Genomic DNA, 26,450 nt, shown 5'->3' with positions numbered 1-26,450 from the left:
CAATCACAGGCCAATGTGTGATGCCACTGCCAGGCAGCATGCAGAAAATGTGTTCAACTTCCATCTTGGTGTCATCAGTGTGTGCCATTTGCCTACCCTTCATACGCAGTGAGGGTGCATGCATGGGAGGGTTTTAGTCATGTGGGACATGTGTCAATCAAGTACTGGTTCTGTTGCTTCTCAGCCCTCATTGTGTGCCATGGTGCTAATGCCTGTTTCCATTTGTTTGCTTTTATGTCTTTGCAGGGGAAGACGCACCTGATACTGCTGCGGTTGTGGAGATGGTGCAGACCCAGGAGGGGTCTGAGGGCCGACCGACCACCAGTGAGGGACGTGGTGTGGTGGTGGGTGAGAACCCACAACTGCTGCAGGTCGTGCTCTCAAGGGCTGTCTCTGGCTGCACCTCCCCGAGCTGTACTCAGGTGTTGATTCGGATGATGAGACCTACGTGCCGTCGCAGGTGAGTGTTCCTGGGAGGGATTCTGTTCTGTCCCACCCACCTGCACCAGGGTCAGAACCCTCAATGGGGATGTCAGTGTTGGCAGCTACACCTTTGGTGGTTACGGATGCAGGGTCACACTCCGCGACATCTGATCCTGTTCCTGGGCCAGCAGATCAGAGGGGGAATGCAGTCCTGCAGCCTCAGGCAGTGCCGGCACAGCAAGGCGCAGTTCGCCTTGCCCCAGACGGGTGTGGTGCCCGCCGACGTGGTGGCCGTACGCCACCTGGCAATACCGCATGGGAGCAATCCATTTACGGTATGGCAACCCAACAGGCAGCATCATCAGAGATGATGGCTCAGGCCATGGATAGGGTGGCCACTTCCATTGTCCCCCCCGAAAGGCTGATGGAGCGACTACAGCAGGCAACCGACTCCATCTGCCAGTCACACAGGGAGGACATGTTGGTGTCCAACAGGGACAGGCGGGCGGCACTGGCGACTCTGCAGGAAGCCATCTCCATAGAGTCCCAGGGCCACAGGGAAGCCCTGAGGCTGGAACTCCTTCACCTCAGGACGACTCTTGTTGAGCTTGAGGCTTCAACAAACCAAAGGACAGAACAGCAGCTGGAGCGTCTCACCCGTACGCTCTCAGCTGAGATGCAGGCAACTAGGGCGGAGGTCCGGGCATCCCGTGAGTTGTTGCATGGGGACCTCCGCACACTCATCCTCCAGAACGAGACCTACCACACCCGCATGCTTGCAGCCATGGAGGAACAGACTAGGGCCTTGCGTGGGCTGCCTCCCATAGTGCCACCACCTCCGGATGCAGCTGCACAGGGTGATAATAGCGACAGCAGTGATACTCCCACAATAGGGTAGCCATGTGGGCCATGAGCCCATGGAGGTGTTTTTTTTCGCAAGATCCACACAGGTGGGTTTTGGTGTGCACCCTGTCCTCCGACCTCCTGGGTGGCCTCCCCAACCGCCCCGGGCCCATTAATGGCCATTTTTTATTTTTTTTTAATTTTTTTTTTATTTTTTTATTTTTTTATTTTTTGGGACAGTGTGTTGCCTTGTGTGGCGCCCGTGGGCATACGCTGCATTGTGGCTGGGCACATGCAGGCTTGTCATGTATTTGGTTCAGAGGCTTGGGTTTTTGTCACACACACACCCCTCCTGCTTCCCGTTTCCATGGGCTTGCAAAGGGTGTGCCCAAGTAACATTGACGTACATGGTGACATTGGACTCCCACTACATGTGTGGGTAGTCTAGTCAATACTGTGTATACATTCCTAGTGCATATTGCTGTTGTGTTGTACACTGCATGTTGCATTGATGTGTAACTCATCATCCATGTCTACCTCCTAATTTGCAGGTCCTTTCCTCATGTCTACACAAGGCCCTCTACTTTGGAGATGGGGTCCATGTTGGCAGCAGTGCACCTACAACTCTACATGGCGGCAACACTGTACAGTTGGAAGTGGTGGGAGTGCAGGCATTTCCAGGTGGTGAGACTACTGATTCCTTACATTCGTAATGTCATGTTAATGGTAGTTTTGAGGGTCAGTAGCTGATAAGTGTTATTGCTAAATACCTGCTCAAGTGTGTTGTTGGTCCTGCATTACTGTGAGCATTTCAGGTGTAGCGAGTTTCAATTAGAGACACTGTACTTTGTGACACTTGTGTCATGTTGTGGGGATTACTTTGTTTACCTGCACATAGCATGTCATGGCACGGTGTGTCGTGTGGCGGTGCTGGGGATGGGTTGGGTGACATGGCACTGTCCTCATGTTGCATTTTGCAAGTGGGTATTCATTTTAGCTGCATGAATGTGTTTTTTCACGAAACTGCATTGGTGGTGTCTGTGTAGGTAGGGATGCACACATTGTAACACTTCCAGGTGAACAATCTCAGGCTGATATGGTTTTGACGGTTGATTCTCCAGACATTCAGGATCAGTGTCAGGTTGAGTCATCATTGATTGTCAGATGGTATGTGCCAGGGCAGTGTGCACTCCACAGGGGTGTGATTTCTATGTGAAGTAATTAGCCACTAGCTGTGTACGGGCTGCCTCCCCCGTGCCCTTTCCCCTCCCATGCGCAGCGGGCGTGCATGTGGTTGGGGATGTGGGGGCACCACCATGTCCATGGCCAGGCCCCGGCGTGTTGCAATGTTGTGCAGGACACATGCTGCCACTATGATCATGCACACTACTGGGGGAGCGTATAACAGCTGCCCGCCAGAACGGTCAAGGGAGCGAAAGCGTGACTTAAGCACTCCGAATGTGCGCTCCACTATGCCCCGGGTTACAATGTGGGCTGTGTTATATCTTACCTCGGGTGGCGTGGTGGGGTTCCGAATTGGCGTCATCATGTGGGGGCTGAGAGGGTAGGCACTGTCCCCTGTGGAGGTGGTGATGGGTATCATTGTTGGGGTTGTGACCTTGCTCAGTATCTGACATGCATGCATGTGCAGTGGCATTCATACTCACCAAGCAGCCATGTATCGCCATGCCGCCCAGCTTCTATGTCCCGGCTTAGGGTGGACATTCGGTAAATGAAGCTGTCGTGGGTGGACCCGGGATAGTTGGCATATACTGAGGTGATGATTCGCTTGGCATTACATACTACCTGCACGTTGATGGAATGCCAGTGCTTGCGGTTCCTATAGATGTGCTCAGATGCCCTGGGGGGACGTAGAGCCACATGGGTGCAGTCGATGGCACCTAGCACTTTGGGGAATCGTGCCACACCGTAAAAATCCAGGGTGGCAGCATGCCTTTCTGCAGGTGTTCTGGGCAGGTATATGTGCCTGCGGACTGATGGGCGTGCAGTGATGATGTTCAAGACCTGGTGTAGGCAGCGTGACTGCGTGGCCTGTGACACCCCACCCACTATGGCACTTGTCCGCTGAAATGATCCAGTGGCTAAGAAGTGCAGTACATTGAGGACCTTCTCCAGGGGGCTGAGTGCTTGGGAGCACAGGGTGGGTGATGTGAGGTCATCCTCCCACTCACTCACCAGGTCCAGTATTATGTGTGGTGGAAACCTGTACCTCCCATACACCTGGTCATCAGGCATCCCGAAAAGGCTGGTTCTGGGTGTGAAAATTCTGGCCCTGACTATCCTCCTCCTCCTCCTTTGGTAGCCCACGGCCACTGCTGCTAGGAACGGTATATTCATCCTGGCGTCTGAGCTTGTTAGTTTTTTGCGCGCAAATTTATGCGTCGCGGGTCGACGTATGCCTGCTTCCTACTGGCGTACGTGTTTCTTTGCACGTGTTGTAGGCGGGCGTATGAAACTTCCCGCGCACCCCTGAAATCCAGTACCCAGGCCAATAGCGTGTGGAAATTTCCGCGCACCCGGAATACACGTGCGCTGATGTACTCGCGTGTGTAAGTGCCCGCGCACCCCTGAAATACACGTACATAGGCCAATCGCGTGTACGCGCACTTTTGTCCAATTACACGCGATGACACTCTGACGTGCAGTCTTTCCACGTGTGCTCCAGCATCACGTGCTATGAGGGAAACACCCGTGCGGGTCACGTCACAAACGCACTTACGCGCTGAGGGCCTTTGGTCCAATAGAATCGCGTATGCGTGCTGACACGCTTACGCGCTGAGGGCCTTTGGTCCAATAGAATCGCGTATGCGTGCTGACGCGCTTACGCGCTAAGGGCCTTTCCTCGAATTTCACGCTGACGTGCAGGATTTTCAAGTGCCAAATCACTCCGTATCAAGCTGGCCACGCGAAAACACACGGAAGACCACGCTCCTGCCCAGAAGGCCGAATTACTGCCCCCGAGTGCCCCGAGCAGCCTCCCACGTGCCATCTGCTGCTGCCTGCCTGCCTGCCTGCTGCCACCGTGCCCTGCCATATGGTGCCTCCACATCAGCCATCTGCAGGGGTCCAGTTGCTGTATCCACCCCTGCTGGAACAGAAGACTCCCGACTGGGATAACATCGCTCCACAGCCCAGCCCCAGGTCCCAGTTGCCCACCCACTCCTGCCTCTGGGGATGCCATGTCGGGCACTTCAACATCTGGCACCAGTGGCAACCCCAGGCCAGAGGGGCAGAGGGGCACCAGCTTCACTGCCACCGAAGTTGGTGTTCTGGTGGAGCATGTCCTGGGGTAGTATGATGCCCTCTTTGGATCGTCCCGCGCCAGCAAGTAAGGACGGGAGAGGATCTGGGCCGACTGTGTGGTTGCCATCAACGCGGAGGGGGTGGCAACCCGCGACGTCCAGAAGATCAAGAAGCGCTGGGAGGACTTGAGGTCCAGGACCCTCGTGAAGGCCCGGCGCCTCGTGGAGGGGGGCCGGGGCCGCATGTGTTCCATCCAGATGAGGGTCCTGGAACGCGTACGCCCAGCGCTCCACGCCCAGATCCTTGAGAGGGAAACCCGTCTGGAGTTGAGCGGTAAGTGGCCAAGCATTGCTGTGTGAGACAGGGCATGTTGCGGTGTGCTGGTTGTCTGATACTTGCCTGTATGTGTGACATAGGCCATGTATGCATGTATGTGTGCAGGGACATCATGGTAATGCATGTGCGACCGGTGATGTGTGAACCACATGGTTGTTGCATGTGTTTAAATGCGACATGGGGAGCCCCATGCAGATTTTACACATGAGAGCATGCTAGTCTCTGTTCCTGGACATGGGTGGGGGTGAGGGATGGGTGCTGATGCCAGGTACATATATGGTAGCCATGTCTGTGTGCCTGACCTGCGTGTCTGTGACTTGTGAATGCCATGGATGCATGACACATGTGTGTGACAATGCACAGATTCACTGATGCAGCCTAGTTATCCTTGTATCCGCTGTGTTTGGGGTGTATGAGGCCAGATGGATGTGACTGAGGTGAAGTGTGTGCATGTGATAGGCATGACCCATGATGCATGTGAGTTCCATATCATTGTATGTTTCAAGAGTCCATTGGACATGTATGGAAATGTCCATGGCATGCACCATGCCTGTTACTGTGTGTGTTTTGCCTGGACTGACCCATGTGTTGTGGAGGGACATGATGGAAGTGTACTTTGACAGTGGTACTCATCTGCTATTGCTTCCTGTCTAGGGGACCATTGTACAGTACCCTGATGCTTGTGTTCTATGTCTCCCTCTACGCAGCGGCTAGTGAAGAAGAGGGCGGAGACGGCGCTGTGGAGCAAGGCGGCGGGGATGCCCCCACGGCTGCAGCGGAAGGGGTGGGTGAGCCCCCACAGGGGCCTGCTACGGCGGAAGACGGTGAGGAGCCATCCAGGTTGGTGGTTTCCACGGAGGCCGCCACTGAGGCACACATGGGGCCTGGTGGGGGCATCCCTGCTGGTGCAAGTGGTGCAGTCCAGGGGCAGGAGGCAGCACAGGTCACCGTGGAGGGGCCTGTGCATGTCGCTGTCCCTGACCCTGTGAGTGCACCACCATGCACCAGCAGGGATGCCCCGTCCCAGGCCCGTCCGCAGGTAGAGGGGATGTCCATGTCACCTGACTCCCCTCCACCTGTGGACGAGGGGACCCGTGGCCGTATGGAGAAGGTCCTGATTGGGGTCGGATTGCGCGTGGGTGCAATTCGTGATGACGTGCGTGCTTCCCGGGAGGAGCACGCACGTCATCACGAAGAGCACCGTGCCGACGTGGCCCAATTGGGATCTTCCATGTTCGGGGGTTTCCTGCATGTGTCGGCCAATCTGGCGGCCCTCTCCTCCTCTGTGGAGGCTATAAGCCGGTCGTTCTCCTTGCCGTCTTCCAGCCCATATGCCACCAGGGCCCCCTGTGGACCTGCCCTGACCAATGCAGCCAGCTCGGTGGGGATCCCATCCCTGCCACAGTCGGGAGTCGGAGGTCCAGCAGGGGTGGACACCACAGCAACTGTACCCCAGCAGATGGAGGATGTGCCGGCATCATCAGGCAGGGCACGTGCACGACGGCGTCGGTGGATTCCATCAGCCTGGATGCCGTCGTGCTGGCAGAGGCAGTTGCGTCGGCGGCAGCAGCAGAGTCAACGTGGGAGGCATCATGGCTCGGGGCCATCAACATCGGAGGGGCAGGCATCGGCCGGAGGGCAGGAGGACCCAGGACAGGAAGTGTCTTCCGTGTGGCTGCGGTTGGGCCAGCAGATAGGTGCGGAGCGGCGGCGGGCGGAAGAGGCGCGGCTCACGATGGTCAGGGCGGAGAACTCCATGCGGAGGGCCCTGAGGCGGGCCGAGTGCCTCGTGGCAATCCGCAGGGGGTTGGAGGAGCAGATGGCGTCGTCCCTGCGGACCCTCGGGGCTATGGAACAGGACCGCCTCCGGGACATAGACGAGGAGTTTGATGATGCCCTGGCCCGGAACACCACAGAGTGAGCCGCTGGACTTGCCCGCCGCCTTTGTATATAGTTCTTTAGTTTTAGGTTTCCTTTGTTTCTTCTTATGATTTGGAGTCGACAGACACTGCTCCACTTTTTGTATATAGTTGCATTTTAGTTAGGGTTTTTTGTAGGTTTCCTTTGTTCAGTTGGGCTCATGGACCCTTGGATGTTTTGTACATAGTTCTTCATTGGATTGTTTTTTTTAAATTTATTTATTTATTCACCATGGAGCAATGGTCTTTGCATTTATTTTTCTCTCTCGGATTGATTTTATTTTTAATGTGACTTTGGACAACATTTTTTTGGATTTGGATTTGTAGTTTTGATTTTTTTGGACGGACATGCAGCTTATCTTTTTTTCATTGCCATTGTAGTTTGTTTCATTTCATTTGCATTCAATTTTTTTAAATACAATTTTGTTTTCATACTTCACTGTGTGGTATCATCTCATTGGTTTCATGCATGTCATGTTGGGCGTTTTCCCATTCAATTGCAACCATTGTGTGTGACGGACATGGGTTCATTTGCTTTATGAACATTGGGGGTGTAACATGTAATTTCCATTTCCATGTGGGTGAATGGGTTACTTGGTAGGGCCTTTTGGCTGTGGAGGCTGACCATAACGCACATGATTGGGGATTGTGAGGACCTGGGTGCAGGGGGACATGAGTGGGGGCCTGGTAGAGGGTGCCCCTGGATGCTGGGGGGTGGGAGTGCAGGGGGACATGAGTGGGGGCCTGGTGGAGGGTGCCCCTGCACTGCTGAGGGGTGGGGGTGGTGGGAGACATGAGTTGGCCATGAGTGGGGGCCTGGTGGAGGGTGCCCTGCACTGCTGGGGGGTGGGGGTGGTGGGAGACATGAGTGGGGGCCTGGTGGAGGGTGCCCCTGGATGCTGGGTGGTGGGGGTGCAGGGGGACATGAGTTGGACATGAGTGGGGGCCTGGTGGAGGGTGCCCCTGGATGCTGGGGGGTGGGGGTGCAGGGGGACATGAGTGGGGGCCTGGTGGAGGGTGCCCCTGCACTGCTGAGGGGTGGGGGTGGTGGGAGACATGAGTTGGACATGAGTGGGGGCCTGGTGGAGGGTGCCCTGCACTGCTGGGGGGTGGGGGTGGTGGGAGACATGAGTTGGACATGGGTGGGGGCCTGGTGGAGGGTGCCCCTGGATGCTGGGGGGTGGGGGTGATAGGAGACATGAGTGGGGGCCTGGTGGGGGATGCCCATGGTGGCTGGGGGGTGGGGGTGCAGGGGGACATGAGTGGGGGCCTGGTGGGGGATGCCTACGGTGGCTGGGGGATGGGGGTGCAGGGGGACATGAGTGGGGGCCTGGTGGAGGGTGCCCCTGGATGCTGGGGGGTGGGGGTGCAGGGGGACATGAGTGGGGGCCTGGTGGAGGGTGCCCCTGGATGCTGGGGGGTGGGGGTGCAGGGGGACATGAGTGGGGGCCTGGTGGAGGGTGCCCCTGGATGCTGGGGAGTGGGGGTGATAGGGGACATGAGTGGGGGCCTGGTGGGGGCTGCCCATGGTGGCTGGTGGGTGGGGGTGGTGGGAGACATGAGTGGGGGCCTGGTGGAGGGTGCCCTGCACTGCTGGGGGGTGGGGGTGCAGGGGGACATGAGTGGGGGCCTGGTGGGGGCTGCCCATGGTGGCTGGGGGGTGGGGGTGGTGGGAGACATGAGTGGGGGCCTGGTGGAGGCTGCCCCTGCACTACTGGGGGGTGGGGGTGATAGGGGACATGAGTGGGGGCCTGGTGGGGGATGCCCATGGTGGCTGGGGGGTGGGGGTGCAGGGGGACATGAGTGGGGGCCTGGTGGCGGGTGCCCCTGGATGCTGGGGGGTGGGGGTGATAGGGGACATGAGTGGGGGCCTGGTGGAGGGTGCCCTGGATGCTGGGGGGTGGGGGTGCAGGGGGACATGAGTTGGACATGAGTGGGGGCCTGGTGGAGGGTGCCCCTGCACTGCTGAGGGGTGGGGGTGGTGGGAGACATGAGTTGGACATGAGTGGGGGCCTGGTGGAGGGTGCCCTGCACTGCTGGGGGGTGGGGGTGATAGGGGACATGAGTGGGGGCCTGGCGGGGGATGCCCATGGTGGCTGGGGGGTGGGGGTGCCGGGGGACATGAGTGGGGGCCTGGTGGAGGGTGCCGCTGCACTGCTGAGGGGTGGGGGTGGTGGGAGACATGAGTTGGACATGAGTGGGGGCCTGGTGGAGGGTGCCCTGCACTGCTGGGGGGTGGGGGTGGTGGGAGACATGAGTGGGGGCCTGGTGGAGGGTGCCCCCGGATGCTGGGGGGTGGGGGTGCAGGGGGACATGAGTGGGGGCCTGGTGGAGGGTGCCCCTGGATGCTGGGGGTGGGGGTGATAGGGGACATGAGTGGGGGCCTGGTGGGGGCTGCCCATGGTGGCTGGTGGGTGGGGGTGGTGGGAGACATGAGTGGGGGCCTGGTGGAGGGTGCCCTGCACTGCTGGGGGGTGGGGGTGCAGGGGGACATGAGTGGGGGCCTGGTGGGGGCTGCCCATGGTGGCTGGGGGGTGGGGGTGCAGGGGGACATGAGTGGGGGCCTGGTGGAGGCTGCCCCTGTACTGCTGGGGGGTGGGGGTGATAGGGGACATGAGTGGGGGCCTGGTGGGGGATGCCCATGGTGGCTGGGGGGTGGGGGTGCAGGGGGACATGAGTGGGGGCCTGGTGGAGGGTGTCCTGTATGCTGGGGGGTGGGGGTGCAGGGGGACATGAGTTGGACATTAGTGGGGGCCTGGTGGAGGGTGCCCCTGCACTGCTGAGGGGTGGGGGTGGTGGGAGACATGAGTTGGACATGAGTGGGGGCCTGGTGGAGGGTGCCCTGCACTGCTGGGGGGTGGGGGTGATAGAGGACATGAGCGGGGGCCTGGTGGGGGATGCCCATGGTGGCTGGCGGGTGGCGGTGCAGGGGGACATGAGTGGGGGCCTGGTGGGGGATGCCCATGGTGGCTGAGGGGTGGGGGTGCAGGGGGACATGAGTGGGGGCCTGGTGGAGGGTGCCCCTGCACTGCTGAGGGGTGGGGGTGGTGGGAGACATGAGTTGGACATGAGTGGGGGCCTGGTGGAGGGTGCCCTGTACTGCTGGGGGGTGGGGGTGGTGGGAGACATGAGTGGGGGCCTGGTGGAGGGTGCCCCTGGATGCTGGGTGGTGGGGGTGCAGGGGGACATGAGTTGGACATGAGTGGGGGCCTGGTGGAGGGTGCCCCTGGATGCTGGGGGGTGGGGGTGCAGGGGGACATGCGTTGGACATGAGTGGGGGCCTGGTGGAGGGTGCCCCTGGATGCTGGGGGGTGGGGGTGCAGGGGGACATGAGTGGGGGCCTGGTGGAGGGTGCCCCTGCACTGCTGGGGGGTGGGGGTGGTGGGAGACATGAGTGGGGGCCTGGTGGAGGGTGCCCCTGGATGCTGGGGGGTGGGGGTGAAGGGGGACATGAGTGGGGGCCTGGTGGAGGGTGCCCCTGCACTGCTAGGGGGTGGGGGTGAAGGGGGACATGAGTGGGGGCCTGGTGGAGGGTGCCCCTGCACTGCTGGGGGGTGGGGGTGCAGGGGGACATGAGTTGGACATGAGTGGGGGCCTGGTGGAGGGTGCGCCTGGATGCTGGGGGGTGGGGGTGAAGGGGGACATGAGTGTGGGCCTGGTGGAGGGTGCCCCTGCACTGCTGAGGGGTGGGGGTGGTGGGAGACATCAGTTGGACATGAGTGGGGGCCAGGTGGAGGGTGCCCTGCACTGCTGGGGGGTGGGGATGGTGGGAGACATGAGTTGGACATGAGTGGGGGCCTGGTGGAGGGTGCCCCTGGATGCTGGGGGGTGGGGGTGATAGGGGACATGAGTGGGGGCCTGGTGGGGGATGCCCATGGTGGCTGGGTGGTGGGGGTGCAGGGGGACATGAGTGGGGGCCTGGTGGGGGATGCCCATGGTGGCTGGGGGGTGGGGGTGCAGGGGGACATGAGTGGGGGCCTGGTGGAGGGTGCCCCTGGATGCTGGGGAGTGGGGGTGCAGGGGGACATGAGTGGGGGCCTGGTGGAGGGTGCCCCTGGATGCTGGTGGGTGGGGGTGCAGGGGGACATGAGGTGGACATGAGTGGGGGCCTGGTGGAGGGTGCCCCTGGATGCTAGGGGGTGGGGGTGCAGGGGGACATGAGTTGGACATGAGTGGGGGCCTGGTGGAGGGTGCCCCTGGATGCTAGGGGGTGGGGGTGCAGGGGGACATGAGCTGGACATGAGTGGGGGCCTGGTGGGGGATGCCCATGGTGGCTGGGGGGGTGGGGGTGCAGGGGGACATGAGTGGGGGCCTGGTGGAGGGTGCCCCTGGATGCTGGGGTGGGGGTGCAGGGGGACATGAGTGGGGGCCTGGTGGAGGGTGCCCCTGGATGCTGGGGGGTGGGGGTGCAGGGGGACATGAGTTGGACATGAGTGGGGGCCTGGTGGAGGGTGCCCCTGGATGCTAGGGGGTGGGGGTGCAGGGGGACATGAGCTGGACATGAGTGGGGGCCTGGTGGAGGGTGCCCCTGGATGCTGGGGGGTGGGGGTGCAGGGGGACATGAGTGGGGGCCTGGTGGAGGGTGCCCCTGCACTGCGGAGGGGTGGGGGTGGTGGGAGACATGAGTTGGACATGAGTGGGGGCCTGGTGGAGGGTGCCCTGCACTGCTGGGGGGTGGGGGTGGTGGGAGACATGAGTGGGGGCCTGGTGGAGGGTGCCCCTGGATTCTGGGTGGTGGGGGTGCAGGGGGACATGAGTTGGACATGAGTGGGGGCCTGATGGGTGATGCCCATGGTGGCTGGGGGGTGGGGGTCCAGGGGGACATGAGTGGGGGCCTGGTGGAGGGTGCCCCTGCACTGCTGAGGGGTGGGGGTGGTGGGAGACATGAGTTGGACATGAGTGGGGGCCTGGTGGAGGGTGCCCTGCACTGCTGGGGCATGGGGGTGCAGGGGGCCATGAGTGGGGGCCTGGTGGAGGGTGCCCCTGGATGCTGGGGGGTGGGGGTGATAGGGGACATGAGTGGGGGCCTGGTGGAGGGTGCCCCACACTGCTGGGGGGTGGGGGTGCTGGGTGACATGAGCAGGTGTGCAGGGTAGTCCCCTGTGGTGTCGGCTGCCTGCAGGGGCCGTGGAGGGTGTACAGGGAATACCTGGGAGCACACAGCCAAATCGTGTGTAGAATTTCCCGCGTACCCCTGAAATACACGTACCCAGCCAAATCGCGTGTGGAAATTCCCGCGCACGTACCCGGCCAAATCGCGTGTGGGACTTCCCGCGCACCCCTGAGATCCACGTACCCAGCCAAGTCGCTTGTGGAAATTCCTGCGCATGTACCCGGCCAAATCGCGTGTGGAACTTCCCACGCACCCCTGAAATCCACGTACCCTTCCAAATCGCGTGTGAGACTTCCCGCGCACCCCTGAGATCCACGTACCCAGCCAAATCGCGTGTGGAAATTCCCGCGCACGTACCCGGCCAAATCGCGTGTGCAACTTCCCACGCACCCCTGAAATCCACGTACCCTGCCAAATCGCATGTGGGACTTCCCGCGCACCCCTGAGATCCACGTACCCAGCCAAATCGCGTGTGGAAATTCCCGCGCACGTACCAAGCCAAATCGCGTGTGGAACTTCCCGCGCACCCCTGAAATCCACGTACCCTGCCAAATCGCGTGTGAGACTTCCCGCGCACCCCTGAGATCAACGTACCCAGCCAAATCGCGTGTGGAACTTCCCGCGCACCCCTGAAATCCACGTACCCTGCCAAATCGCGTGTGAGACTTCCCGCGCACCCCACAATACACGCACACGTTATTTTTCAGTCAGCGGGTGTCCGTGTTTGTGGGTACCCCTTTGCACGTCGTTTGTCCTGGAGGGCCACAGTATAGGACATTCATCATAGCTGTATATACGTGCTATTTGTTGGCGCACCTTTTGGCGCACATTTATTACAGGCGCAGAGACGCTACCGCCTGCTTTCTTGTGGTGGTCGTGTTTGTGTCTGTGTGCTGGTTTGACCGTGCGCTTTTTTGCCCTATTCGATTCCATGAATACGTGTTGTAGGCGAGCGTGTGGGCGTTCCGCGCACTTGCACCCTGTACTTCCCCCGTGATGCCCACATTTTGACAAGTTGTTCCCCATTCCGAGTGTTACGCCCCGTGTTCCGCCTACTTTTGTTGTGTGCGCCGTGCTATGTGCGATTTTCGCTGTGGCCTGTGCGATTTTCGGTGTGACCTGTCGCACGCCGTTAGATGGCCTGTGCGCCAACGTGCGCCGCGCACTTTTTTAGCGCACATCCGATGGTTTTCTCGCGCACGGCCTTCCATGAATCGATGTGTGCTGCTTTTCGTGCGATTTTCGCACTTGCACTGCGATTTTCGCTATTCCACTGCGAATCGCACATTTTTGGCCACTTGCGCCGCGCTAATTATTCCATGAATCGGCCAGCAAATCTCCCATGCTCGCCGTAAGCTGATTTGCCCATATTTTTGTGAATATCTTAAAGTCTACATTTAACGGCGAAATTGGCCTATAGTTACTACATTTTTGGTGATCTTTATCAGGTTTAGGAATAACCATGATTATAGCATCTGTCGTTGTTCCACATATTGTTCCCGCCGTTAAAAAATAATTAAAAGGTTCACATAAAATTGGGGATCTTCTTTTTTTTTATCAAACATTTTTATTGATTTTCCACATACATTATAAATGGTACAATTACTGATAAACTCTCTGTGTGCCCCCCCACTCTGCTTGCACCTTGGCCTTCAGTAAACCAAACTTGAACTTTGAGTCGCTGGCAGTGTTGCGCAGTGCTCCATTGGCGTTTTGCTGTTTTGTACTATTCTCTCAGGTGTATGTTCTAGGTTGGGCAATGGCACAGTCAGTGAAAGTCTTCCCATTTTTTACATATTTTACTTGCTTTGTCAGGGCAACCTCTTGTGGTGTACACCCGGTGTTCCATTGCCGCGCATATGTCCAAATCTGTAACCCACTGGTCGAAATTGGGAGTGACTTCCGAGCCCCATAGCTGTGCAATGTTCCTTCTGAGTACTGCCGTGGCAGTTGACAGAAATAATTTTTCGTATCTTGACAAATCACTCTCGTTCTCCACACCCAGCAATAGCTGCTTTGGTTCTCTTGATATTGTTTTGCCCAAGACCCTAGCTAATTCGTCGCAACATGCCTGCCAGTATTGTTGTATGCAGTTGCATTCCCTTAAAATGTAAAAGAAGGTGCCTTCCTCGTGCTTACAGCGCAGGCACCGTGAGTCTGAGACTTTGCCCCACCTGAAGAGGGCCACTCTTGTGTATTAAGTTTGGTGTAGAATCTTAAGCTGGACGAGCCGGAGTCTGGATGAGATTGCGACCTCCCTGGGGTACATAAATGCACTGTTCCATTCTTCTGGTTGTATAGCTCCTATGTCCTGTTCCCATTTGGCCTTGAGGCTAGCTAGTTCCTTTGTGGCAAAGGAGGTGATCGCATTTTACATGGTTGAAGTGACTTTATGTTTGATCTGCTCTGGAATTAAGTTGCGTTCCATCGGGGTGTAATCAGGCATATTGTTCATGTCCGGGAGATGAGTTCGTAGTGCGTGCTTTATTTGAGTGTAGTGGTATTGTTCTGTTGGTGGGAGGGAGAATTCGGACGGTAGGGTTTCGAATGCGACCATCTTGCCCTCCTGTATGTTGTTTGTTATCCTCGTTATCCCGTGAGTCACCCAGGTGGGCCACCTAGGAAGCTTGTTAATTTCTGGGAGACATCTGTTATTCCACAATGGTTGCTCTGGTGTTAGTTTCTTGTCCCAGTCCATGTATTTGTGTGTGTCTGCCCAGATTCATGTCAGGTGCGCTAACATGGTTGGCGGAGCTGGCCTGTTCAGGTTGCAATTTAGGAGTTCGATGGGAGGCGATCCCTTGCTGGTGTTTATTGCTCTGATGTGTGGGAGTGTAGCGTCTCCATGTAGCATGTTGTTCACGACTGCTATCTGGATGGCCCAGTAGTATGTCTATAGTCTGGGCAGGGATAAGCAAGTGTTGTGAGCACAAGGGTTTCCTCAATTTTTTAAGGGGGCTGTGGTATGTGAGGAGAGATACAGCAAAAAAAAAAACATACATATACCACTAGCTACCCACCTCTAACACACCGAAAGGTGGCTACTTGTCAGAAATTTACCTCACAGTAGGAATTTCATAGGATTATATCTCCCACCATAGACAAAGAAATGTGTTTAGCATATTTTAATTATTATATCAAACAACATGGTCAAACAACATAAAAAACCTATTTCCAGCGTTCGTTATTTGTAGAAACACAAATGGGCGGAAGAAGCAGACACCAAAACATTTGCAATGTACAATTTGCGTGATGTTAGTAATGGTGTATTTTGATTGCATTTTCAATTATACAACAACATGGTATAATAGCGTCAACATTTGAATATGTTTCTAGGGAGAAGGACAACACTGTTGCAGTTTAAAGCTCATCAGTAAAGTCCAAAGCCCCGTCTTCAGGACGCGATAGGTTAAAGAAACACGTTACACTGGCAACATGGCGCCTATGTGTCAGTGTAGTGACCTTAAAAGTGATTTCTTTTGGTGCGATGGGCAAAGCGATTGCATGAATCAATTTAATTGAGGCGGCAGACCAGTCCGTCTTAAGAATTCAAGCACTTTATGTGTAAAGCAGGGATTATTGTTTCAAGTCCTGCAGAGAAATTTCAGTAGTGTACCGAGTTTCTATGGTATTCCAGATACTACATGTCCCATAATGCATCATGGAATTTGGCCATAATGATCCCCAAGGCTGTCTTGCATTGTTATATATTGGGTTAGATATTTTAAACCGCTCGCATGTCAGTGAATGGCTCTGTCGTGTGTGCATTCGCCTTCACAGAATCGCTTTACCCGGTGGCTTTTTCCTTGGTTGAATACTGGTGTAAGCCAAATGTCCTTCACACCAAAAGAAATCACTTTTAAGGTCACTAAACTGCAACAGTGTTGTCCTTCTCCCTAGAAACATATTCAAATGTTGACGCTATTATACCATGTTGTTGTATAATTGAAAATGCGATCAAAATACACCATTACTAACATCACGCAAATTGTACATTGCAAATGTTTTGGTGTCTGCTTCTTCCGCCCATTTGTGTTTCTACAAATAACGAACGCTGGAAATAAGGTTTTTTATGTTGTTTTACCATGTTGTTTGATATAATAATTAAAATATGCTAAACACAATACTTTGTCTATGGTGGGAGATATAATCCTATGAAATTCCTACTGTGAGGTAAATTTCTGACAAGTAGCCACCTTTCGGTGTGTTAGAGGTGGGTAGCTAGTGGTATATGTACGTGCTTTTTCTGCTGTAGTCTGGGCAGTCCAATACCTCCCTCCTAAATGGACCTTTGGAGTGTGGCAATTGCTATACGCGGGTGACCACCGCACCACAACAGTTTCCGGAGGGCGCAGTCTATTTTCTGGAACTCATGTATTGGGATATATAGCGGGGCATTCTGTAGAATGTACAGGAAGCAGGTTAGGGCAATCATTTTGAAGAAAGCCGCTCTGCCCAGTAGGGTCAGCGGTAGCGAGATCCAGTGACGCGTGTCCTCTACATGGGATGGGATGTAACTTCGCGGGTATGTAGTCTGCGAGGTTATTTGTGATCTGTATGCCTAGATACTTGAATTGCGTTGTTTCAACTCGGTATGAACAGTTTACAGGGGTTATGTTGTTTTCCCTCCTTATCCGGAATAATATAGGCCCCATACCCTTCTAATATCTGTGTGATTGTGGGACATTCGTTGATCAGGTCCTTCGGGTAGATTAATAGGTCGTCTGCGTACAGTGAGACTCTGTCCTCCCATGTATCCGACCATCGGAAGCCCTCCTAGAGCTCTGACTCCCTCAGCAGCGTTGCGAGGGGTTCTATCGCTATAGCGAAAATCATGGCTGATAGAGGACAGCCTTTCCTTGTGTCCCTCCCTAGGGTGAAGGGTGCTGATCGCAAGCCGTTGACTCTAGTTCTCACCCTTGGACAGTTGTACAGGATTTTTACCCATGTCATGAACTGGTGACCAAATCCCATACAGTGCATTATTTCCCATATGGCCTCCCAGTGCACCGAGTCGAAGGCCTTTTCGAAGTCGATGGCTAAAATTGGGGATAGTTGACCTACAAACTTTTTATAAAACTCTGAGATGATCCCATCTGGCCACGGAGATTTCCCATCTTTCATTTGTAATATAGCATTATTCAACTTTTCCACATCTATCAAAGATTTAAGTTTTAGTTTTTTATCATTTTGAAGTTTGGATAGATGTACTTTATCAAAAAAAGTTTGTAGGTCCATTTCATTAGGATGTAGTTCTTCCGTATACAACTTTTCATAAAGATTTCTGAATTTTTCACATTCAAGATATCTTCACTTCTATGAAATGTTTCACCTTTATCATTCTCAATAGATGAAATACATGTGTCAGTCATTAGACCTTTAAGTTTATTCGCCAAGAGTTTGCCATTCTTGTCTCCGAATTGCCAAGATAGCTGCTTTGTATAAAACAATCCATTGCCTGCATGTGTCTGTACTCGATTCCTCAATTCTTCTTCTAGTCTTTTCAATTTTGATCTTTTGAATTCCGAGTCTACCTGCGCACAACTTCTTTGTAGCTCTACAACCTCTTTTTCTAGCATTTCAATCTTTTCATTTTTTTCTTCTTAGCATGCAAAGCTCTACAAATCATTTCACCCCGTAAAACTGCCTTAAAACAAGTCCCATACTATCTTCACATCTGCTGACCCATTATTTTCTTCAAAATAATCCCTTATGAAGTCATATAAACCTGTACTTATTATTGAATCATTAAGGGCATGTGCTTGCATTCTCCATCTGTTGTTTTTTTTACACATATCATTCAAACTGATTTTTAAGTCTATTAACGCATGGTCAGAGATACTTCTCTCTCCAATATTAGAACAAAATGTTTGATCAACTAATTTATCACTAATCAGAAAAAAATATATCCGTGAGTATGAATTATGTACTAATGAGTAGAATGAATATTCTCTATCTCTAAATACCTATAAGATTATACTTAAAAGCAAACTGCTTCAATGCTTCACTGAATTTTCCACCTTTATACCTGAAATCTGATCTCCTGTAAAGATTACTATCCATCACTAAATTGAAGTCTCCACCCAAAATTATAAATTCCCACTCCATATCCCAAAAACTATTCAACTTTCTAAAAAAGTTTACATTTGCTGTACATGGAGCATATACTGTCCCAACAGTTATCTTCTTCCCATTATATATTACATCAATTAGTAGAATACGACCTGCTTGATCTTTTACTGTCTTTTCTATTTTAATTGATAAACCCCTTCTAAACAATATGCTAACTCCTCTAGATTTAGTGTCAAAATAATTTGAAACCACATGCATATATTTATGATTAGAGAGATAACTCCCAATTTGTTAATTCAAATCACCCCTGCTCCTCCATATCCGTGTCAGAACGTTCCACCGTTTTATTACACACCCAATGGCTTTAACATTCCAAGAAACAAAATTTAACGGATCAATATCTCACTTTATATGTATAACTGTTCTTATTCTCAGATATGAAATTACTTCTTTAAACTTAAATATACTTTCCTTAATATCAATTGTGAGACAAAAGCCTTCGACAAAGAAGTGGGAAAAGAAAAGAGAAGGAATAGAGACAGAGAGAAAAACTACACCCACACAAACATAAAGAACATTGATTGCACATAAATATTTGTCTATTCCAAAAGTCCAACAACCATCAGACTTGTAAAAAGCAGAATTATATACATCCAAACAACTATCCTGAACTATACTTACCAGTTACCCCAAACCATCTCGAACACAATTCTTTCTTTAATCCCTTTTCTTACTTTAAGCCATAATTTCTTTTAATCTACCCCCTATTTAAACAAATAAAATCCTGCAATCTATTTACCTTCCTTATTAATTCTATAACTTATAACCATAACCTAGGCCTTACAGCAAATCAGCTTAAACTGCCACCCCAACCACACAATGGTATTGTTATCTGCTCACCCATTTTTTAACCAATACTTCCCATTCCTCATTAGCATCAAACTGTTTAACGCCCAGCAGGTTTCCAGATCTACAGATTCATTCCCAAAATCCAGTTACCTATCATTAGTTGTAGCTCCTCAACCCACATTATATACAATATTGTTTATATTAATCTATAAGTAAGTAAGTAATCTATAAGTATAACTATAAGTCCGCAAAACCATTCTCCAAACTGTTACTAGCGCATATATTTATAAGTACCTCCCAGATTTCCAGTCATTCATTTACCTAAAATAATCCACTCTGCTTCATCTATTATGTCAGCATAGTTCTTGGCCAATACCTTCCATGTATTACCTTATCACGTATGCTTCACTAAACCCCACCCGTATCTCACATTGTTACCACTATTCTTTAAAACCTCTATAATGCTAACCCATTGCAAGAAATGATGTATTGACTCTTACCAAACTACAGAGTAGAACCCACATGTTCTATTTTCAAATATGCACCCCTCATATATAGAATATACCATGTGTTTCCGTGAACAACAAACATTCATGGGGTCCTTCTATTATCACATCTTATACAATGATCTATCAAGGATGAGACATAAAAATAGAACTATATAGAGATGCAAACGTTTGATAAAAGTTACAACTTAGATGTTCTGTAAAACCATTCACCCATCACAGCTCATTCAAACATCTACAGTGAATCACAGCTAATACAATATATATCCAGTCACCCTTTCAGAGTTTACCGAACCAATCACTATTACATAGTATTTCATCTCTCCATCTACCAAACAAAGATGGCATTCCAGAGTTCTCAGTGGAGCATATCTTTCAATAGAAGGTAGCAGATTGGGTGTCACATATACCAAATAATCTAGGACATGCATAGTTAAGACAAGACCAGTAACTTCCATGATGCACAGTGTTCACTATCCTGAATACAATCCACTCCCTGAGTTGTCTGTAAAAATTATAGTCAGTATATTCAAACATCAAAATTTGCTTTCTGATGTCCTGTGAGCCAAGTAAATACACACCAAAGACCAACGTATCTGACAAAATCATTGAAGAGCATTTAAATGACCATTGAAGTTTGGCAAGAGCAGAATTAAATCATAAAATGTAACAGCCAATGTTCACCATTACACAATTATTCTGAGTAAGACAAAGTTCTCATGCAATGTCACATTCTGTTCCATGCCTGTTTTTTTAATTATTTTTTTAACCGCTCTGTTTTGATTCCTTTTAAGATGTGTGACCCATTATGCCCCCCAACCTAGTTTCCCCCAAATAGAATCTGTGAGCTGGGATCACAATTTATATAATATAAACCATCTCCAGATGCTTCACTGTCTGTATAGACATATGATGAACAATGTCCCCCAGAAAACATTCAAGTTACTGCACAAACCATAAACCATCTAAGGTCCATATTAAGATCAGTGATTGCGCTTTCCCATTCAGCGTAATAGATAGAATCATTAACTTTGCATGACCCCATCGACATATCAGTTCACTTCACAATCTCTATTCAGACTTTAAAACACATTGTGACACATGTGTAGGTTACAACCCCCACGTATCTTGAAAGGCCGTTTCATATCACTGTGACATTCACAATCTCCTTGAATGCAACATCGCCTACTCATACCGCCGATTAGTGCAATGCAAAGGTTAATGAGGCGACATATTTTGATTTGGTAACTTGGTGTGGCTGATGTTGGGTGATAGTGCCTGGAGAAGCAGTGTTGTGAGCAGCCTTACGTTTTGGGATTTTTCCTTGCACTCACCCGTTAGTCTGCTGAAGATGTGTACAATCTCTTCCCACCATGGCAATGACGCAGTGAGTGTACAGCATATACTATTGAAGCTACTGATTTACAACGTCATTTCGTCACCACATGATGAAGGACATCCCATTCCTAAGGCATTCAACGTCCTTGTAGAGTAATCGCTTCGCGATCAACCGTAATCGACTTTAAGCAGGTGGGCTTGAACTATTGTTCTCACAGTAGCCATATGTTCTCTTAAACGTTGGGCTGTTTGGGAAAGGGGCAAGATGACTTCCTCCTGTCCTTCTCAAGTCTCATGTAACATGCAAAGGACATCCCATGGCTCTCCAACATATAATAGTTCAAACAGAGAAAACCCTGTTGACCATTTTGGTTCATTTCGGATGGCAAAAAGGGCCCAAGTTATCATGATAGCCCCAGTGGTTGCTGTCTGCCTTAACTATTTTTTTTGACATGTTTCAGGGTTTTATTGAACCGTTCCACTAATCTATCAGTTTGCAGGTGATAATGGAAGTCCTGGGAGTTTTTATATGTAGGTTTTCCTTCACCTCTGTCATTAAACGACTCATGAAGGTAGTCCCCTGGTTTGTTAGGATTTCCTTTGGGAACCCAACTCATGAGAAAAATGGAATTAGGTGTTTTAGAATTTGTTGAGTCGTATTATTGTATAATGAGAGTGCTTCGGGGTATAGAGCTGCATAATCCACAATTACCAATTTTTTAATTTTTTATTAATTGATTTAATTGATTTACAATTTTTACAAAAGAAAAACAGACGTGAGAAATAGTCACCAACACACTCTCTGTGCTTAATAGCGTCCTTTCGTCCACTCAGTCTCATCTCAATATCTTCCTCTGTCTTTGTATGTTTGTTACCTTAATTTCATGTTTGAATATGACTCTCTCCTCATTATTAAAGGAAGGTGTTTTGGAAGAATAGGGAAACCAATATCACTAATGATACTTGGTCCCCGTTCATTAGGCGTGTCCACCAGTTTTATTTGTCATAGACTTGCAGTTTGGAAAAGTGGTGCCCTAAGTAGGTCTTTCTGTTTTTGTTGAGGCCCGGTTAGAGGGAAGTAGATGTTTCACTGTTTCAACCTGGTCTGTTGTTTTGCAATATAGACATTTGTTTAAGGTTGACTTTGCCCTGATTGCAATGATTTCATTTGTCAAGAGTAAATTCAGGCGCACGCTCAGAAAGATGTTTCGGAGCACTCTACTTGGAGTTTTGTTCAGGTACTCCGGGAGCTGGTTTAACTTTTTAGTGTTCATTGGTAAACTGGTTGTTAGTTTGTTGGGAGAAGCAATGTCATTAGTGCATATCCAGTCCCATTCTTCTAATTTTTTTGGGACTTTTTTGGATTTATTCTTAAATCCGTTTCAGAACAACGGATTTCTTCCAGTTTTGCCTTGTTTTTCTTTGACCAGTTCTTCAACAGTCTGCTGTTTCCACTCATAAGCTTGTTGTTAATGATGTCGAAGATTTTCAGCCAACTTGGTAGGATTACCTTCCTGAACAGCATCAAGCTGTTCCGGTCGACTGTTGCTTGGAGTGAGAACAAACTCTGTTCGTGGCGACCCAGAACTCATTGCCAAAAGTAGCCTTCGAGTCTCAACCAGATTTTGTCTGGAATTTACGGCATAACCTCAGCTGCATATATCAATGAGGAAATGACCTTTGCTTTGTAAAAATTCAAGACCTGTATCATGGAGAATCGGCCACATTTCTTATCCACAGCATTTGTTTGGTTTGCTAGTTTTTTGATCTTCTCAAAAAGTACAGCTTGCATCAGAGTTTCCGCAATATTGTTGTTCAGTGTCACACCAAGATATTTGAACTGCTTTACTCGCCCTATCTGTGAATCTTCCAGATGCCATTTCCATTTTTCATTTTTTCTTGATGATCTTTCAAAGCACATGACCTTGTTTTTTTTTTGTTAATCTCCAAATGATTTTCTTTAGTGTATTTCAGTAGGCTGTCTAGTCGCCGCTGGAGACCAACAGCTGTCGGGTCCACCACAATCAGGTCGTCTGCATATAAGAGGTGCATCACTTTAACACCTCCTATTGTTTGTGGAAAAGATCTAATTGACTTCTCGAAGAGCTGAAAGTCGCACAAGTAAAAGTTAAATAGGGCGGGAACCAGCGGGCAGCCCTGCTTAACCCCTCTTGATGTTGGGATTTCTGAAGAAAGAAGTCCCGAGCGACTGAGCGACACTCGCATGAATGTGTTGGTGTGGAGTGCTTGTATCGGCTCTAAGATCTCAATCGGGCACTTCTAGTCTGTCCATTTTTTCCAACGGATTTCACGATTGACCTGGTCCAAAGCTTGGACCAGGTCGATGAAAGCTACGGAAATCCTAGGTCTTCCTTCCACTACCTTTTCCTTCAGTATGCTTAAAAGCAAGATGTTTGCAGTCATACTCGCATCCTTTATGAAGGCTGACTGAAACGGGTCAGCACTGCCAGCCGATCTTTACCCATGATTGAAAACATCCTAGTGCGAGTGAGCCAAAGAATTTGCCGATTACATCCAATAGAGCAAATGGATAGTAGTTCCTTGGATTTTCTTTTTGCCCCTTCTTAAGGATGGAAAGCACTGTTGAAGTCCTCCATGAGTCAGGAATTCTGCTTGTTAGTATGCATTTTTTAAACACCTCGTGAATGAAAATTGCCCACTCGTTCCGGTGTTCTTTAAGGTCGGCGTTGGTAATTCCGTCGGGGCCTGGCGCCCTTGAAGTGTTTAACTTGGTCATTTTTCCCAATATTGTTTCCACATCGTGGGGGATGTCCCAAATTATGGGTTGCTTCTCTCGTGGAACTCCTGGAGGCTCTGGTGGTTTTTGAAAGAGCACTGAGGAATGGTCCACCCATGTTGTTTCTCCTACGTTGTTCTGTAAGGAGTCATTGGTATCAATTGTTGTTACTTTCACTGAGGACCAACATTCTTTTGGTTTCCTGCCACATATCACTTGTCAGTTTGATACATTTTGAATCGATGGCCTATTAACCAACGTTTCTATTCCTTGTAGAAAGTATAGCTTTTCTTTATTTTCAAGGGTGTTAGTCTTCACCGCCAGGCGCTTTTCCTGCCTCGGTACCCTTCTTTTCTTTACCAGGAGTGTATCGTACACATGAGATTTTTGCTTTGAGGTGTTCTTAAATCCTTTGTTTTTGGAATGGTAGAGGGTAAGCAGGGGAGAGTAGTCAACTGTGATGACTCCTTTTCCATTGTTTCCCGGTTCCTGGCTAGTTGCGTATTCCTTTATTAGGCTCTTAATGGAATTACCAGTGAATCCGAGACGGGTGCCGCCATTACATTACTCTACTTGAGATGCCATTTTGCTTCTTTGTTCCCTCAATGCTGTCCATGGCGTGGTCAGCAGGTTGTGGTCACTGTTCTTGGTTCTTCTCATTTCAAAGGATGGAATGTGAGAGAAGAATTCTCTAGGCACAAAGATGTAATCTATAACTGCAGTTTGCCTGTCCCTCTCCCAGGTCGGTACTGATGGTTTATCTTGGTCTAGTGTCATCTGCACATTATAGAAATCCCGAAAATCCATTAGTGGCATCCATAAGGTTCCTCTCTCGACTGAGGGCGATAGTTTGATTGATCGACTCAACTTCCCAAGTAGTTTTGAGCAGGTTGCATTTAAGTCTGTACATACAATCGTATACTTAGTTGGGTGATCTATATGAAGTTCGTCGATTAAGATCTCAACCATCTTTAAAACTTTCTCGTACGTCGTAGCTTGGGGCTTCCAGTATATATTGATGATCACCATGGTTTGCTTTCCAATAGATCATCATCCACTGAGGTACCAGGATGCCTCTAATTAATCAGCTGTACTTGAAGAAATCGACTTCAGACAAGTGTTTTTTTAGTGTATGTCACTACCCGATTTTATCGCTGTTAATAAGCCAGATGTCGGGCGTCCTTCCGAACCTTTTGATGCTGGAGAAATGAAAGTTTCGTAGCCATCCAAATGAGGATTTTCCAACAGCCATGTCTCCTGGAGATATAAGATGTCAAAGTCTCCCAGATTTACATCGCTTGGGGCTGTCAAATGATGGAAACCTCTTGTGTTCCATGGGCTCAATTTTAACAAATTCACAGCAGGAAATGATTATTTCAGGGCATTGTCTTTCAACAGGCGATGTTGAAGGTCCTTGAATGTCTATCTGCGGGATTGTTTGGCCAGAGACGCGTAGTTCCATGTGTTAATATTCCCGTAAAAATATTGCCATACAAAAATATCGCCATATTTCTGCAGCGATATTAAGGCATAGAACCTGCAGGGGACACCCCTGCAACCCCTGCATTATTTTTAAAGCAGCGGGGAACACCCCTGCAACCCGTGCTCCCAAAAAACCCCAAAATTATCCCCCCTAAAAATATTGCCTATGGCCGTTCCAGACGAATATATATATACGGCGATATTTTTGATTTTTGGTGGGGATAACATGTAGTGATACCCTCAGGAATCCAGGACCACGTTAGCTGTTCTTGTTGTTTTATCCCTTTGTCAGGCTTGCTGGTTTGCTCCCTTTGATGGGCCAAATGGTAATCCGATTTGAAGGTCATATTCAGTTTTGGTAACGGGCCACCTGGCACACGACGCGTTCCCTATGGGCCTTTAAAAGTCTTGTTTTCTCTTCTTTTGTCCTTTAATTTTACATCCTTAGAATTGGATAGATTGTGGGGAAGAGACAGAGGGCTTAGTTGTTCGATCACCCTCCTGATTTGGTTAAGACGATGTGGAGAGTCATCAGAAGGTTTAGCTTCTGTTAAGTCAAACCTGAGCATTAGGAGACTCTTAGCCGCTTCCAGCAAAATACCCTTTACCACTGGTGAGGGAATGTGGAGATAATCACTGTCCATACGATTTTCTTTCGAGAATTCAATGATCTTCATATTCTCTGATTGAATTTGTCGTAGGTGTGGGATGCAGTGAAGTAGAGCCATAACAATCTTTCTATTCAAGATCACTTCAGCTCCTTTATCCAGGATTTGTTCCAATTTGAGAGTACAATTACTTCTGTCTTTTTGGTTTGGGAAGTAGCGTCTCTTGAATTGGAAATCCTTTCTTTCATATTTGAAGGAGTTGTAATCATGTCATCTTGATCTTTCAGTTCTACCTTCTCTTCTCCCTTGATTATTTGGTTTTGTGAGCAGTGTTTCTCTGCGGGAACCCGTTACTCTGTCATTGGAGTTGTGTTTCGACTTCTCATGGACTTTCATGTATTGCTTATGATAGGTTTTTCCCTCTGCCCTCCTGTCATTGGCGAAGGGTCGTGTGACCGTGAATCCACCCTGTTTCTTGCATTTACCAGTCTTTGGCGTTTTTCTGCCATTGTCAGAAAGACCGGGGATTCCGTCATATTTGTTGGTAGTTTTTTTCCTTTCCCCTGGTGCAAGTACATTTTGAGAATGAGCTACAGTTCCTTTATTTCCTGTGAGCACATTGATAAATTTGGATTCATATACTTCCACTGAATACTGGCTTAGGTCCATAAAGTCTGCGCTTGCTTGAAGGTCATATTTATTGAGGATGTATTTGTATTTTCTTTGTTATTCTCCTTTATTATTTTTATTGATTCTTGCATCCAGGCTCCTCTAAAGATTTTTCTCGGAGCTGGGTTCAGCGCTATATGCTTAGTTTTGTTTTCTCCAATGGTTTTTATCGATGAATATTTTTCTTGTATGTCACCACTATGGATCTGGGACCTTTGGTCATTGTGATTTTTTTTCTTTGTTTGAGAAAAAATCACAAAATCTTTGTCT

This window comes from Ambystoma mexicanum, chromosome 2p (assembly GCF_040938575.1).
Source record: "Ambystoma mexicanum isolate Mex_15411 chromosome 2p, UKY_AmexF1_1, whole genome shotgun sequence".
NCBI classification, from domain to species: domain Eukaryota; kingdom Metazoa; phylum Chordata; class Amphibia; order Caudata; family Ambystomatidae; genus Ambystoma; species Ambystoma mexicanum.
The sequence above is the reverse complement of the archived record's forward strand: the minus strand, read 5'-3'. Positions refer to the sequence as shown.